This window comes from Symphodus melops, assembly GCF_947650265.1.
Source record: "Symphodus melops genome assembly, chromosome: 23".
In the NCBI taxonomy this organism is placed as follows: domain Eukaryota; kingdom Metazoa; phylum Chordata; class Actinopteri; order Labriformes; family Labridae; genus Symphodus; species Symphodus melops.
The window spans coordinates 6741451-6757169 of NC_136713.1; the positions used below are offsets into that span (position 1 = coordinate 6741451).

Below are 15719 nucleotides of genomic sequence, written 5' to 3' on the forward strand. Positions count from 1 at the left end.
GTCTAGATGCGGACTCATTAAGTCATATGAAATGTTTTTTCAACATAATGAAACATTTATTCTGTCTGTCTCTGGAAACATTGTGATCTGAGTAATTGGACGATTGGCAGCTGAGAAACCAGCAAGTGTTGTGTGCTGGACTTTAAAGGTATCTGCCTTTCAGCTCATTATTGTCTTTGTTCGCCATATCAAACCACCTGATGCTAGTGATGCTGAGTCGTTTCCCTGAAGCAGTGGATAAACTAGATTTCTTTTGGTCTTAAAGCTGTAATAAGAATCTGCCCCGAAAACATAATCTTCCCTCTGATGCAAGACAGCTCAGTCAGTGTTTCTGACAGTCGAAGCCATCCCCTCCAAAAATAGGAAGCTCCAGTCTGTCGTGCTGTCAAAACATCAATCCTGGAGGAGTGTTGCTGACAGACTAGGATGCAGCATTTACATAACTGTCACCTTCTGGACTGAGAAAATACAACTCCTTCCTCGCCGCGTCTGCACGAGTCTTCAATGCAATCTCGGCTCCGGTTAGTGTTGTTAGCACAAATCTGTGTTGAAGCAAAAGTAATAGACCATGCGTTGTTTTTGTGTTATTTTTACAGTATTGTTTCATTTCCACTGAATGGTGAATTGATTCCAAATGCCAGAGGCGGTACATGCTCTACAAAGGGAGCTAGATTGGAGGCAATTGGAACAGCATCTAACACAGTGGACCCAGCTGACTGGAGCGGTTTGTTCATCTCGCTCTTGATGAAGCGAGACTGAGAAGCCACCGAGGGTCATTTGTGTTAGTCTGCTTTTGTAATGGCTTTGATATTTGGAAGTTGTACTTTAAATTGGCGATGGGATGCGACGTTTTCTCAGCTGACATGTTAGCGCTGAGCTTTTTTTTGTCTGCAATGCGAAAAGTGAATTTCAATGAAATGGACATATCTGGGAGTAAGTTCACAAGAGTATCTGAGCCACATTTAGTCGCCTCTTTGACCTCCTTTCTTCCTTCCAATCCATCTCGACATCTGACAAGAAAGACAGACCTGAAATTCAGATTGTACATTGGAGATAACCGCTGACCTGGGAAGGATGAGTGGAGGTGACCATCAAGGTCAAAAGAAATGGCACATGTTGCTGGAAAAAGTCCAGAAAAAGCTCTTTTCATTTTTTTTTTTTTTGACATGACAGAGCGGCGCTGGATTCTTGCCAGTCGGCACTTTTTCCCACAGCGCACCCTGTGGCGCCTGTCAGGCCTGGAGTCAACCCGCTGTGATTTACTGTAATACAGATCCAGAGTGCTGTTTATTTATTGACCGCAATCACCCACGTCTGCTATCCATCCCTTGACGACAACTGTCCTCGACTCGTTAAAAGTGCAAATATTTGAAGGGAGCTGCAGAGGAAATCGAAGGATAAGGCTCTTGAATGGTTACAAAGCCTGCGCCTGGCATGTTGGAAACGAGGGTACAGCGAGCTGGCGTGTCTCCACGCCCCCTTCCCTGCACTCCTTCTAGGAGGAGCGCAGCACATATGGCCCCCTGGGCGGTGCGGATGGGTCGCTGCAATCAAAGTGGGAGGACACGAGCACGAGAAGTATCCCATCTGTCATAACGTCCTCTCGTTCCGAAATGGATTCATCACGCTCGAGTGGAAAAACAGTGAGCGGAATGAAAGCAGCATGATTATCCTGCTGCAGGATTAGGACTTTCACAAGTTTGAGATCTCCCTGAATTAGCAAAAAAAAAACAAACGTTTTTTACGGCCTCATTCCGACGCTTGGCCAAACTCCTTTTATCGATGAGTTTTGGGAGCGGACTGAATCTCGATAAAGGGTACCAAAATTCTGGACTTGGTCCTGACATGCTCTCTGCTGCTGGTATCTCCCTGAAGGCTAACAGTAAATCCAGCAGTGGAGCTGTCCATTGAACTGTGGTGCTGAATTCTTTTCAGCACCGCAACCATTTCCATAACCATCTCTTTGTTGTGTTGCTGCCGTTGCCAAATCAGAAGCTGCGTATTTGTTATTTATGGGGTGGCTCATTCAAGCTAGATTTTTCAAACGAGTAATAAATGAGTATAAAAAGATTGCATCTGGAGACTATGAGTGGAAGCAGAACAGTTCCCCTTTGATTCGCTGGCGTAAACATGGAAAACATGTAAACGGCGTCTCCGCATTCTCACAGCCGAGGAAGACGTGTGCCGCCCACGCGACTTTCCTAGTGTTTCACATCACTTCTCCCGACTGCGCTACGGGCAAAGCAAGACATATCAAATGTGTTCTAATTTTTTTTTCAATTTTGACAAAGCCGAATTTCATATCTCGACAGTGTAGGCGGTCGCCCACACGGCGTTGAGATGTGAGGCCTGTGCTGCATTGGTTCAGCTTCACGTGGATAGCAGCGAGTCGAGGTGAAAGTGAGAAGAAGGAGAAAAAAAAAGAAAAAAGAATGGCCTTCCTCCTTTCATCATTACGCATCACTTGGCGTTTTCAGCCTGCCGGACGAGTGCGAACATTAGTTTGACATTTGACTAACCAGCTTTAAAGCCTTGAGCATCTCCCTCTCCAAAGGTTTGCTTTTCAAAGCGGCCCCGCTGCTTCCCGACACTGGAACAAGTTGATGCTCAGCTTTCATGTGAAAATGGCCAGTCACTGCTGCTAACTGTTTCCGTGTCTTCAGGCAAACAATTATTTTCATGGCCGACATAAAACTGTCAGAAAGTGATGAGTAAGTGCTCCCACGGAGGAGCAGACCGAGCCCAATCTGAGTCTGTAGAATGTGCTTAAGCACATACGGATGTAAATCTGACAACAATCGCAGGAGGTTTAACGCCATCCTGACATTTTCAGGATCATTTTTGGCCACAGGGGCTCGTATTCCCCATGTGTGAAACAAAGCGTGATCTCGATTTGAGATGCTAAAAACGACAACGCTGTCGGCAGAATCTCTGAGGTTTCCACGGCGATTTGAATTCGTTGAAGTGCGCTTTGTTGTCATTGCTATCACGACGCAAATATGGGAATCTGACGGGGAAACAAAACGGATTTTGAAAAGATGTGGCAATGTGTCGAGAGCGTCTTCTTTGTCCAACTCAATAATGTACCCTGAAAGCAAATGGCTCATCATTGTACCAGATGTCCTACGTGTGGACTAGGACTAAGAGGCAGAAATCTCGGGCAAAACCAGACTCCATGACTCTGTGGAAACTGAGTCTGGTTTGAAAAATGGGACAGAGGGACATCCAACGAACCGACGAGACAAGAGAGCCCAGGAGCTCCACGGAAAATATGTAGTTACTTGACCTTACAGCCAGATTATTTCTTTTCAGTACGGTGATTGATTGAGCTTTTCCTCGAGTTCGTAGCCAGTTGGGGCCACCAATAACGTGCATGTGGGCCATTTGCCTCATAGCATAGCAAGGAGGAAGTGGGTTAAAGTTGGGTTTGGTGCTCCGGCTTTGATAAAAGACTCCAAAGAAGAATAAATGGGTTGAACGATTGGGCCTTTTAAGTCTAAGCTGACTTGACAGCTGTCCAACAGCAGCTGGCTGTTCTGATTAGAAGGCCAGTGTTTAAAAAGCCTACAGGGTAAATCATCTGTAAGGGGTTACAGTTTAATGACTGCACACTGCTGTTGATATACCGCCAGGCATAATTCCAGAAGCATAAAGCCAGAGAGGAGATGATCGAGGGAGAAGAGGGAATGCTGAATGTATTGATCTGATCACAGCCAGACTGTGCAATTATCACAAAGATCTGTACTGCATGTTCCGACATGATTGTTGAGTTTTTAGACGGCTTGCAGCACAAACCTGTTATCTCTCTTCGTGAGTTCAACTCGTTGTTTTGTTTGTCCAGAAAGCAAGCGACACGATCCCTCAATCTTTGCATTTATTTTCAAGTAAGGATCCCTCCCACAGCCTCACGCTCCTCTGCTTTCGAGAGTCTCCTCATCTCCGGGCCTCTCAAGGTTGCTAGGTTGGCGCAGGGATAATGACAGCTGTTCTGAAGCTTTTTTTTTTTTTTTTTTTTCCCTTCAGCTCTTCCAAGCGGTTGTACAACGTTTGCATGTCCTTGATTATCCCTCTCCACGGCGACTCGCACATCTTGTAATTACCGCACACCCACACGCAGACGCTCCGAGTGATCCGGCAAATCTTCGGACCAAATTAGGAGCCCACGTTCTGCAAGGAGATTGGGGGGGGGGGGGGATTCTACAAACGGCGTGTCTTAAAAGGTGGAAAGTAGCTCCCGGGTATAAAATGCGAGCATGGTAAAGACGATGGATTTTGTGCTCTAACTTAAAAAATGTGTCGCAAAAGTTTGTAAACTTGTCGCTACTTGCTCCAAATTATCGTGATCAGTTGTCAACAAGAACACATTGCTTATCTAGGATTCTCCTTTTTGCTGTTGACAACATCTCATTACCATCTCATGTACCACCCCATGGACGTGGCCAATGACAGCTTGTTATTAATAACTGTTCAAAACAACTTTCTGAAATAGAAGCGGAATAACAAAGTTCTTCCAGGTTGGTACTTTTCCTTTAAAAGGTGTCTGTCCTCACCTTTAGCCCACTATACTGGATGAATAACAGATGTCCTATTTACAGCTGTAGGCGTTTGTGTAATTCCAACCCCATCAAAAGAACATTTTCATTTTCTGCAACACTTTCCCGACGTGAGTTTACAATCCTCCGGAGCCGTTTGGGAGACGGGGGATTGGATCAAAACGATGGGAGGCGAAATCAAAGAGTGTAAATCAGGAGCAATGGAAGGAGGGCGAGGAAACAAATGAGACCAAAAGGAGGAGAATCAGGAGGAAGACGAGAGGCAAAGATGACAGGGCTGAGATTAGAAGACAGCAGCTGGTGACAGCGAGGGGTCTCGTCCCTGAACGCCGGTGTAAAAAGATGACACCTGGCTGGCACATAGAGCTCAGCATGAGCAGCCAGATCTGAAACCGTTCTCTTTTTTTTTCTTTTTCTTTTTTTTTTTCGTCCCCCAAAGTGAAACGTCTCATTATGAGGGATTGTTGGGAGAGAGACTAAAAGCTAGAACCTCTGTAGTTGGGTTTTTAAAATCTTCTGGAGTTAATTCAAAGTAAGAGTAATCAGTGTTTGTTGTGAGGGCTGACAAGCTTCATAAGGTGCTAACAGCTGGAGGAGAAATATTTCTACAAAGGCTCAAAGTGGATCAATACCAGGTTTGTATCACAGAATGATGCATTATCTAACCTTTGTTCACCTCTTAAATACAAACATCTATCACACCACAGAGTGTCTCTTGTACATGACTGTCATCTTTTCTTCAAACAAATGGCAGGAGGCTGTTGCAGCATTTTATTGTATTTGTTGCCAGCACAGAGCGTGGGAGCAGCAAGTCGCCCTGTGCTGCCCTGTTTCCTCAACCACTCTCTCTTTCCCTTACAGCTCGTCTTATTATGAAGTTATTACAGTGAAGATAAAGTTTGTGAAACTTTATAATACAATAAGGATCCATACACAAGGGGCATGTTTTCATGGTTTCTTTTTCTCGTCCAATTTTATTTTCCAGTCAGACGTCTTGCTTGTATTGCCTATCAGCCAATCAGACGTCTTGATTGTGTTTTCTACCAGCCAATCAGATGTCTTAGTTGTGTTTTCTACCAGCCAATCAGACGTCTTGGTTGTGCTTTCTACCAGCCAATCAGATGTCTTGGTTGTGTTGTATAAACTCAATTGGATTGATGACGTTTCTTTGAACGAAGTGTAGCTAACACTAAGTAAAAGACAGCCTGACTCACACAGTGTACGCACACACACACACACACACACACACACACACACACACACACACACACACACACACACACACACACACACAGTTGACCTTTATGTCGGCTCCAGCTAACGTTTCTCCTCCCTGCCTAATCCATCTCACCGGCTACAACTCTGTAATCAGCCCAGAGCAGCCCATTCCTGATGCTTTGTCATCACGGATGCTGCTTACACTTTCAGCGGGTTGTCGACAAGCTCAGCGAAGTACAAAATAATTAGCAGCACAAGTGGTGCACCACCTCTCTGTGTTGTGTGCTCCACATGGACTCGTGTGGGTAATTAGTTCTGCGAGTGCGAGATAAGAGACGCAAGCACATCTGCATGGAATGTGTCGTAGTTAACACTAATCTGTTTGATTTGTTAAAACACTCTGGGAAACGCGGAGAGATGGATCTGCTCCAACATAACTTCAAGTACTGGAGAATGTAATATCACCAAACAATTAAAAGAAAAAGAGTTTTTGGGCCCACTGGGTATAGACTTAAAGTCAAAAAAGACCCTTTATAGTCCAAAACATTCACTCATATTGAGGAATAATTTAATAATCCATTGATGACACAATGGATTATTGGCGGATACATAATTCTTATTGATTCGAGTTTTGTGAAGTCAAATTGAGGACATGAAGCCAAAAAAGGTTTAGTTGCCACTGACTTTAATCGAGCTGTTAAAGAGAGGTCAGCGTTTCCTGATAAATGTCTGAAACTTGGACACAGTGCTTAACTTCCTTGAAGCGTTTTGTTTTGTCCGTCTCCGGATTGGCCATTGCGTTTCAAATATGCGCCGCGTCTATTGTGGACGGAGCACGCTGCGGGCTCGCTCGATGCGGAGTCGAGCCGTCGGTTCCAAACGTTGTTTGAGAAACAGAAACACGACCAAAGCTTCGCCCACTGTTGTTTGAGCCACTCACACGAGGGGAGTTGAATGAACTCCTCCAGCATTAAGTTGTTTCCCATGACAACATAAACACAATATGATCACTGGGATCCATCATGAAAATGTGCCAGATGCAGCTGTACAGGCTTAGTCCTGCCTGCAGTCTCTCGTAGGTTGAAGACATTTAAAACCACTAAATGAAAACATACTTAAGCGCATAGCCTCACAAAATCACATAAGTACTTAAGCACATAAGCTTATGAGCACATACGTTCCAACATACAAAGGCAAACAAGCTCAGACAAAAGAACATATGCACAACCTGCTTTTTTCAATCACTCTGGCAGGAAACCACTTCTCCAGATTAGAACAGCACGGTCCATAGGATGACGCATCAACCTGGCAATATCGTCTCCTTTAGACGTATTCATATTTCCGTCAGTTTATCATTTTGAATAGATTTTACACACAGTGGGTAGATTTCGCCACCAGGGGGCTCTCATTTAATACAGCAACAGAAGATGACGTCAACGCAGGCAGGGAATCGTGGGAGTGATTCTCTCCGCTACTCCCAACAACCAACCACAATGACGACAAACTCTTGAGTTGCCTGTCGCGGAGATGACCTGGCGAAGCCGACTTGAGGAACAAATTATGTTTACCGAAGAGCTATTGCTAACATGTTTAATTGATGTGATATATATTTTTTTTAGCTTCGAAGCACATACGACAACAGTGTAGCAGCTCCAGCGGCCTTATGCAGCGGCCTTTGGCGTAGCATTCAGTGTCTCCACGGCAACGCCAAGCATGCTGTGCAGCTTGACACGTTTGTAAATAACAGATTCCTCTGGCTTTGCTAGCTGTTGGAAATATTTAAACTTATACTCTGCATTTTTAACATGTTTTTATTTTTAAAAAAAATCCACATTGTACTCCTTTAACCTCAAATATATACTTTAGATTTCACTGAATCTGACACACATGACAGAATATGAGTTCCTGCTTTTCATTTAAGAAGAGGGGGGTCCAGGCTAACTCTCTCAAAGACTCGCATGCACTCCCTCCACACTTCTCATGGCAGATGAATTATAAATCACAGCTTCGGTCGGCCGTCGTCGTTCAGAGTTCAAAGCGGAAAGCAGCACCATACCTCCCCACGCCCGCCCACACAGATGCGCGCACTCAACACGTGAAGGGAGAATACATTGTGTGCAGCGACACATCCTATATGGGAGGTGAAAAAAAATGGAAGTGAGAGGGCTCTGTACAGTGAATAAACAGTGTGAAGTGTGTGGGAGGACAGGCTAAAGAGAGCTGAAGGGGGAGTGTAGTGGAGAGTGTGCCGTCTGACACGCCGCAGATTTTACCGACAACCAGCAGAATGACGACGGCACATGACGCACCACGTGGGAGACACTCTGCTGAAATGTTCACGTTTTCTGGTTTTTGCGTTCAACAATATGACGATACGCTCTGACTCTATCCAGCTCGCTACTTTATCACAAAGGATGAAGTGCTTACAGATTTGCAGATGCTTCCTTTAATGTACAAATGCACAGAGAGAGTCCCACTCATGACAGTAAAGTGGGTTAATGCTAAGCGGTTCAATGGGCGAAACACACAGTCAATGTTGCGTATGCAGACTTAAACCTTGTGCACCAGCAAAGGAGCTCGGTGACGAGGGTTATCATCCCTAATGTCATTGTTGTTCCCATTACAAACTAGTTATTGTTTTGTGTTTGATGATTATGAGTGATAATAGCTTTTTGAAACCATTCTCCCTCCACATCAGAATCAATCGCAAGTGGATCATTATGTTTGGCTTATTAGTTGCGGCTTAATCGCTGCTGTTTCAACAGCAGATGGCTCAGTGCCAGAGGGAAGCTCCACACAAACTTTATTATCGCTCGTCGTCAAAATTGGGAAGGGGAATAAAAGTGGCTTCAATGAGGGTTGAGAGTTCGGCGTACGGCGCGATGATGAAACCGCCTGACGCAGCGAGCGGAAGTCAGAGTTTCCAGGTGTTTGTCGCAGATAAAGAATCGGCAATCTCGAGATGGGAGGAGACCATGAAAACGTGGCTCGAGGGCGTCTTCGGGTTGTTTACCGAGCGGGCTGGCGAGGAGCTCATTGACATCTAATGGCTTCACACCTTGCAGCGTCGACGCTCGTTACAGCAGTGTCCTGAGAGCTGCGCCGATAAGGCCGAGATGAATCCAAAAAGAGGATGAAAGGAATTTGCATGAAGGCTTTCCCAGGAAGATGTCACATCGATGCTGAATGTAAGCCTTCATGAAAACACTCCCGAGTTATCTCGAAACGTGTGTCAAATAAAAAAAGCTTTCGAACCGCGGGAAAAAATCCGAACAAAGCGGCCCACTGTGACAGTTCTTCCATGCACTTAGTGCCCATCTGAAAGCTGCAGGCAGGAGCCGTTTTAAAATGCAGGCTCCAGGGTGGACACTTGCCACCTTGCCTCTGGCTTTATCAATGCTGGCATCTGACACTGGCAGCAGGGCTGGAGCTCAAGCCTCCGTGGAAGAAGGCGAGAGAGAGGGTCACAACTTTCCGCTTGGCCCTCGCGACACTGCATGACATGGAGGAGAAAAAAATGTTTCTGTTTGATAAACGCATCATACATCACAGAAGGCTGACACCCTAATTACTGCAATGCACATCAATGCCTTAATCGTGCCTGGAAGACACATCTGATGTGTGCGAGAGATAATGAGAAAGCGTTAAGATGCTCTGAACAAGTCTGTGACAAGTTCTGACTGCAGAATGTGAACTTAACAGGAAAACCTGCAGGGATGAGTAAGAGCTCCACTTAGACCACCAGCTATAACACAAGATAATGATCGATCTCGCATCGCCCACTTTACAGACCGTCTCCACTTATCTAAATTGCTATAATTTACTTCTTCTTTTTCTTTTTTTTTTTATACCGTGAAGGGTTAAATGAGCCCTCATGGGTCAAATCCAACTTTCTTTCTGTGATGTATTGCACAAGTTCCGAACGACCACCACCCTGGTTGACCTTTCAATGTCAGCTCAAATGCATGGTAATGCCTTGCCCGAGTTTGACCTCACAGCCAACACCAAACTACCAAACTATGTATCCTGTATGTGAAAATGATAAAAAAAAAAAAAAAAAAAGGGTCACATCATACTGTAACTTGTAACGATCTGTTTCAAATATGCCCTGAGTCTTTATTTTTTTTCCCCTCTCCACAGAGAACTCTGCACACACGTGTGAAGCTGGAGAGAACAGATCGACCTGGACAGGAAGTCAGGGAAGGAAAACGCACAGAGCATCCGGGTAATTTTTGGTCCGTTTTGGTGGACGACAGTGTTTGTTGTGTGTTCCAACTTTACTTTTGGCGTGAATGCAGTCATGTTGTTTATTGCTACAACACCTGAAGACACATCTCTTATATCATCCAGAATAACCACGCATGCAATCTGAATTTTTTTATTTTTTTATTTTTTTGCATACTGTCTGTCAGCCCCGGCATCCATGTGTATAAATACTTCAAATAACAGTCCAGATCGCGCCAACTGTCAGATACATAGAAGTGCTTCTGATAAAGCATGGAGAAGACATATTTCATCCCGGGTGTTGTGCGTCATTTTTTCTCCTTCACGCACTCTCCTCCTTCATCCACAGTGATTTATCTGATTTCCCACCCACTCGCTTTTATTTTATTTTTTCTTCTTCTTCCCCTTTCCTTTTCAGCTGACGTTTTCCATGTTCCGCCTCACTCACGCTCCTGTCAGACGATCAGCCGGAGCGCTCACTTTACGCTGAATTATTGATCAGATATCATCCTCGGCCTGACCTGTTGGTCTTGCATATGTTGGAATCGTTCGATTTCGACTCGAAACAGCAGCTGAATTTTTAAGCGTCGGGTTTAGGGCGACCTCTAAAATGTTTTCACAGCTCCAGCCGAGCCTCAGCCCCTTTTGGTGGAAGAAACAATGCCGCTTGTTCCTGCGAGTTCACAGCAGGGGTCCTGTTATTCCGCCGCGCACTCGTGTCCGGCTTGATCTCACAAAGGCTCCCATGTAAGCTCTTATCTGGTATCACACTGGACAGCTGTTGATCATCGGTGGAACGTCTTTAAGTCGGGCCTGCGAGGATGGCATGTCCGCCGGAGGAAATCCTCACGCCGCAACACTTTGAAGTGGCTATCAAAGAGTTTCACCTGTTGCTGCGTTTCTCCCACGCACACGATGTGGACTCCGAGGTTGTGAAAAATTTGTAAAAAAAAAAACAAACACTTTCAGCAACAGCAGAGTCTGAGTTTAAAAGAATAACAAGCCTTTTCCTTCACTTTGTTCTCATGTCGTCTGCTCCTTTTGAAACAGTTTGGATTTGTCAATACCAATAATAACATTAATTAAATTCCAATATTGGCAGATCAGCCTTTATCTTTAGCTATTCAAATACATATCTGCACTTTTATTACGTTCATCTCTGAAATGCAGTTTTTAAAGATTTACGATGGAGACACGATTTTGTCAACAAAGATTTTTAGATATCCGCATCCAAAACCTGATTCCTCGTCGCCTCCCTGTACTGTCAGTCGAAAAGTTTTTGTGACAATAATAATGATACAAAAAAAAGTCAATTAAAGAGGTTTTTTTCTTTGTTGAAGCAACCTCTCCAGAACAAAAGTCAAAAAACACATTTTACTGCCCGTCTCTCAAACAGCAGTTTTGTTGCTGTAAAGCTGCCAGTGATGTCCCTGAAGTGTCGCACAGACAGAACCAAACAGTTCCTGTGTACTTCCTTGCATTAAGAATGTATGTCCTAAAATATAATCAACCAATCTTCATCGACTCACTGAATTTCCAGCCTGCTAACGGGTCGAGTCTTACAGTCACCTAAAGACTCAAAGACCCACCCTGCAGGAGCCCCCCCCCCCCAAAAAACGGCTCTGATAAAGTGTGTGATACTAAATCACTCGAGAGCCACCGTCCCCCTGTGAACTCTCGCTGTCGGTATTGCTTTGTAAGGAATCCTTTGCCATCCGCAAAATCCCGAGGCCCATCTCTGTGTACCTGTGCTGAGCTGGGAGTAGTGTCAGCAGAATGACTATAAAGAAAACAAAAGCTTCACAGAGCTTTATCGAAGATTCTGCTGAAAGCCGGATCCACGGGCCCAATTTGGCCTCGTGCTAAAACCGCTCTCCTCCAGAGGGAACCGAGAAATGTGGAATAATTTGTATTTGATCAATTCTCATCCAACTTAATAACATTTGAGATGATGTTTTGAGAAAAGATAGCTCATTACATGGCGTATTAATAGCTCAAAAGTGTGCGGCTTGCAGAAATTATACAAGGCTATTTTCTACTCATCACATTACTGGACTGTCAACACAAGAGACTTATTCAGTTCTTTTTAGTCAGTATGGCCCACTGCCCATGTTACATTCAGAGTTGCAGCTTGTGCCAAAGAATTTGGACCCTTTTCTTCTTGATTGTATCCACTTTTTGTCAAAGGAAGGATGTTGCATGAGGAACGATGTAGGATTCACAAGTAGCCGTGGCGCGCTTTCATCCAAGAGACTAGCATGTTTCACCACATGCCGCTTCGATTCCTCCCGTGTTCGTGCACAGAAAAAAATAAAAATAAAAATGTACGTCAGACAGAAAGAGGTCAGAATGCACTGACGCTTATGTTCATGCAGGATTGATTTGGTCTCCGTGGAAACAAAGTGGTCACCCTGACCCTGGTCAGTTCACCAGCACTCGCTTAGATTTCATTAGAACTTTATTGTGGATTCAAAGAAAAGCTTTGGAATTTAATTTCAGAAACAGAAAATTACTTTTGATCAATTGCAGCTGAGTCAACGAAAACCCTGACGAAGATCGACCTGACATTCTCCAGGTACGGCGGCCTCTTCATACATTTGCCTGAATCAAATGGAAGCGGTTGCTTTTACGTTTTCTCATGACCAGCTGAACTCAAGGTGCTGATTAGGATTATAAAAGGTGTTTATCGTAGCCGCTCAGAATCTTTCTTTATCGGACACAACGGTAACAAAAGGGACCTCGTAGACTTTCACGCTGGATTATGTGGATGGACTGTTTCTATAGAGACGAGGTCTCAGAGCTGCAGACATTCAAAGGATGTGCAATGTCTATCTGATGCCATTCTGGCTGTCAGAGCAAATGAAAGATCCGACGTTTACCGCTTTACATCGGGATTAAATCGCCACATTTCGATAATTAATTATGATAAATTGCTTTTTTATCGGCATGTTTGAAATTCCATAACATTGGGGTAAAACATTAAATTGTAAGGCTTTTATTTAAAAAAAAGTGTTGAGTGTTGTGAGAATACTTTACTCGTAACAAAAGAAGCACGAGTGCCTCTGCAGCCGTCAAAGAGTTGTGTGGAGCTGAATGATGTGACTTCTTAGTAAAACATTTGCTTGGGATGCTCGCCTCTATCTCTCGATGCGTACGCCCCACAACTGTCAAAATATCAGCTTTTCAGAATGGAAGAGGGAAAGTTTTCTCTCGCAGAATTGCAAGCGGATGCATTTTGCAAAGCCGTGAGTATAGTTGCTTTTGAGCCGGTCAGTACAAATTGTGCCAGAGAGGGGGGAAAAAAAAATAAATTAAAAACTGCTGCGTGGTGATGTAGCTTGTTAAGCCAGAAAACTCTGCGGAGACATCCAGCTAAATATTTAATCCCAGTTTGTGCATGAAGTGCCAGATTCAGATGATGTTCAAGCAGTACAGCCTGAAAACGTGTCATGATCAAGACCAGATAAAAACACAGCCGTCTTTCCCTGATCTTCTATCGAATCGCCGAAAATCTGACACCCATTAAAAGAGAGACGCCTGACATGCGTCTGCGATCCAGTTTTGTCTCTTATCTGATCCTAGTTTCTTAAATTTGAAGATTCTGTGTTTGTAAGTACAGCCAAGTGACAGAAACAAGTAGTGGAAAGCATCAATAATAAATCTTGTAGACGTATAATTTAAGCTAACTCAGCCAGACTTTTTAACAACTCTCACACTTTTTAAAGACATGCCCACAATCCACAATTCTCTTGGTCCAACATGAAATGACATCATCATACATCCGTATGTTATACGGAGGCTGATCCGACATATACCAAAGGTCCGCTTCACCAAACAGCCGTGAGCATAGTAACCACTTCAAAAACATTTTCCCTGTTTCATCTCCCCCCGCGGCCTGACGATCACATCCTGAAGCCAAAGGTCAGACGAGTGAAGCCTTTTTTAAGATGCTGACCAAAGCTGGCCAACGGAGCTGTTTGGTCCTATCGCTTATTTCACAACTGTCTGTTCTGTATTAACACTCCAAGGAATATAAGAAGGGCGGCCGAGTGGGAGAGATTCTGAATTGGAAGGATGGGGTTCAATCCCAGCTGGCTGCAATCCATTAACGACCATCTGTAAGCCTCATTCAACCCACAATGCATTGCTTTTTGGTTTGTTGCAGTGCAGCGAACTTTGATCCACTTTGTAAACGTACTCCTGTTTTTTAATTTTTTTTACAATTATTACTTATTTATTTTATAGCAAACCAGAGTTGGTTCATTTGTCCACACCAGAGTTCGTTTTAAATGGACCAAACGGCTCAGGTGTGAAAGCTCCCCGAGCGACAAATTGATCCAGAGTAGCGCTAACATGGGTGTTATGTATCAGCGCTGAGTAAATACTGATGGGCACAGCATCCTCTCCCATCAGGATATGACTGGGATCATTTTAAAGGTCGTTTCCAACTTTAAGAGGACGGAGGACGAGAAGGTGTTTGATCAGAACAATCAGTCTCGGACTCAAAACTGGTCAAGGCCACCTCTGATTGGCTATTTTCCATCCATCGTGTTCCTCGCTTCTTTTATATTTGCACCTGCAATTGCACACAGAGGATATTAAGAGGCCGAGGCCGAGCCGACAGGCGAAATAGGACCCAGGACCCGTGCCAAAACTCAAAACCCAACAACACAGGGCTACAGTGTGCAATTGATTTTCCATGAAAGAACATTAAATCGCTCCGCTTCTGAGACACTCTGTTTTTCCCTGGGATCCTGAGGTCTGACAGAGTCGTCCAAATGGCTTTTCTAATGAATGTCAGCGTACAGTGAGAGGGAGAAGTGGCAGTTTGTGTGACAGGATTAAGTCAGGGATACATTTTGCCTGGCTGTAGCTCACTGTACTCATCTTAATGATGTGAGATTACTCGGTCACCAAGGAAACCAACAAAGGACCGGAGCAGAAGTCGTGAAGAAGGGGCACAATTTCCCTGACTGGCAGGCCTGTGTAATGCTGTGCAGCATGCATAATTAAAAACGTAGCACGCTCTCTCTGGCTTGTAGAGTCTGAAGTAATTTTTTATTTATTTTTTTGTTCTCGTGCCTTCACTCTCGTGTGCTGTGCTCCGACGACTGTCCCCTGTGGGTGTGAGGGAAGGAAAGAGAGAGAGAGAGAGAGTGAAGGGGGGGGGGATAGGAAGTGCAAGGAAACGAGGAAGAGATGGCTGCCTAACGCCTGCTACTTTTTCTGCAGACACTTCTCGGCGGGATCAAAATAAACGTCGTCCCTCAGAGGCCGCGCGGCCCAGCTCCCAGCAGTGCAACGGTTCCCCCTCATGCAATTTGTTTATTGCTTTATTTGCTCTCGTGTCTGCTGCCAGGCAGTGAGTCAAACAGGCCGAGCACGCCCCTCTGCATGGCACAGGCTTCACCTGTTTCGCAGGTTACAACGTGCATGTTCTAAAGAAAAAAAAAAAGTTTAACTAAAGCAGCCAAAAGGACAAAAAACAAAACAAAACACTTCACCAATCTCATCTCTTTGGTGAAGTGTTTACTCAAGAGACTCTTGAGGTTTAATTTTCTCTTTGCACCATTCTGAGAAACATCACTTCCCAATATCCCCCCCCCCCACCCCCCCCCCCCCCCCCCCCCCCCGCTCCCCAAAAAAAGAAGAGACCCTTTCAGAAGAGTTGGACTGAGCTCGCACTCACAGGAGAGCTCGACTGATTTCACTTTCTTTGCCTGA

At 44.6% G+C, this 15719-nt stretch overlaps 1 protein-coding gene across 2 annotated transcripts in view; it reads left to right on the forward strand.

The window, feature by feature from the left end:
* The window catches only part of LOC306818551 (interleukin-1 receptor accessory protein-like 1), a 218873-nt gene that overhangs the window by 6572 nt on the left and 196582 nt on the right, over window positions 1-15719 (forward strand). For both annotated transcript variants that reach the window (XM_079336205.1, XM_079336206.1), the window contains exon 2: window positions 9912-9996. The gene's annotated coding sequence lies outside the window, so the exon portion shown is untranslated. The remainder of the gene's footprint in view (window positions 1-9911; window positions 9997-15719) is intronic.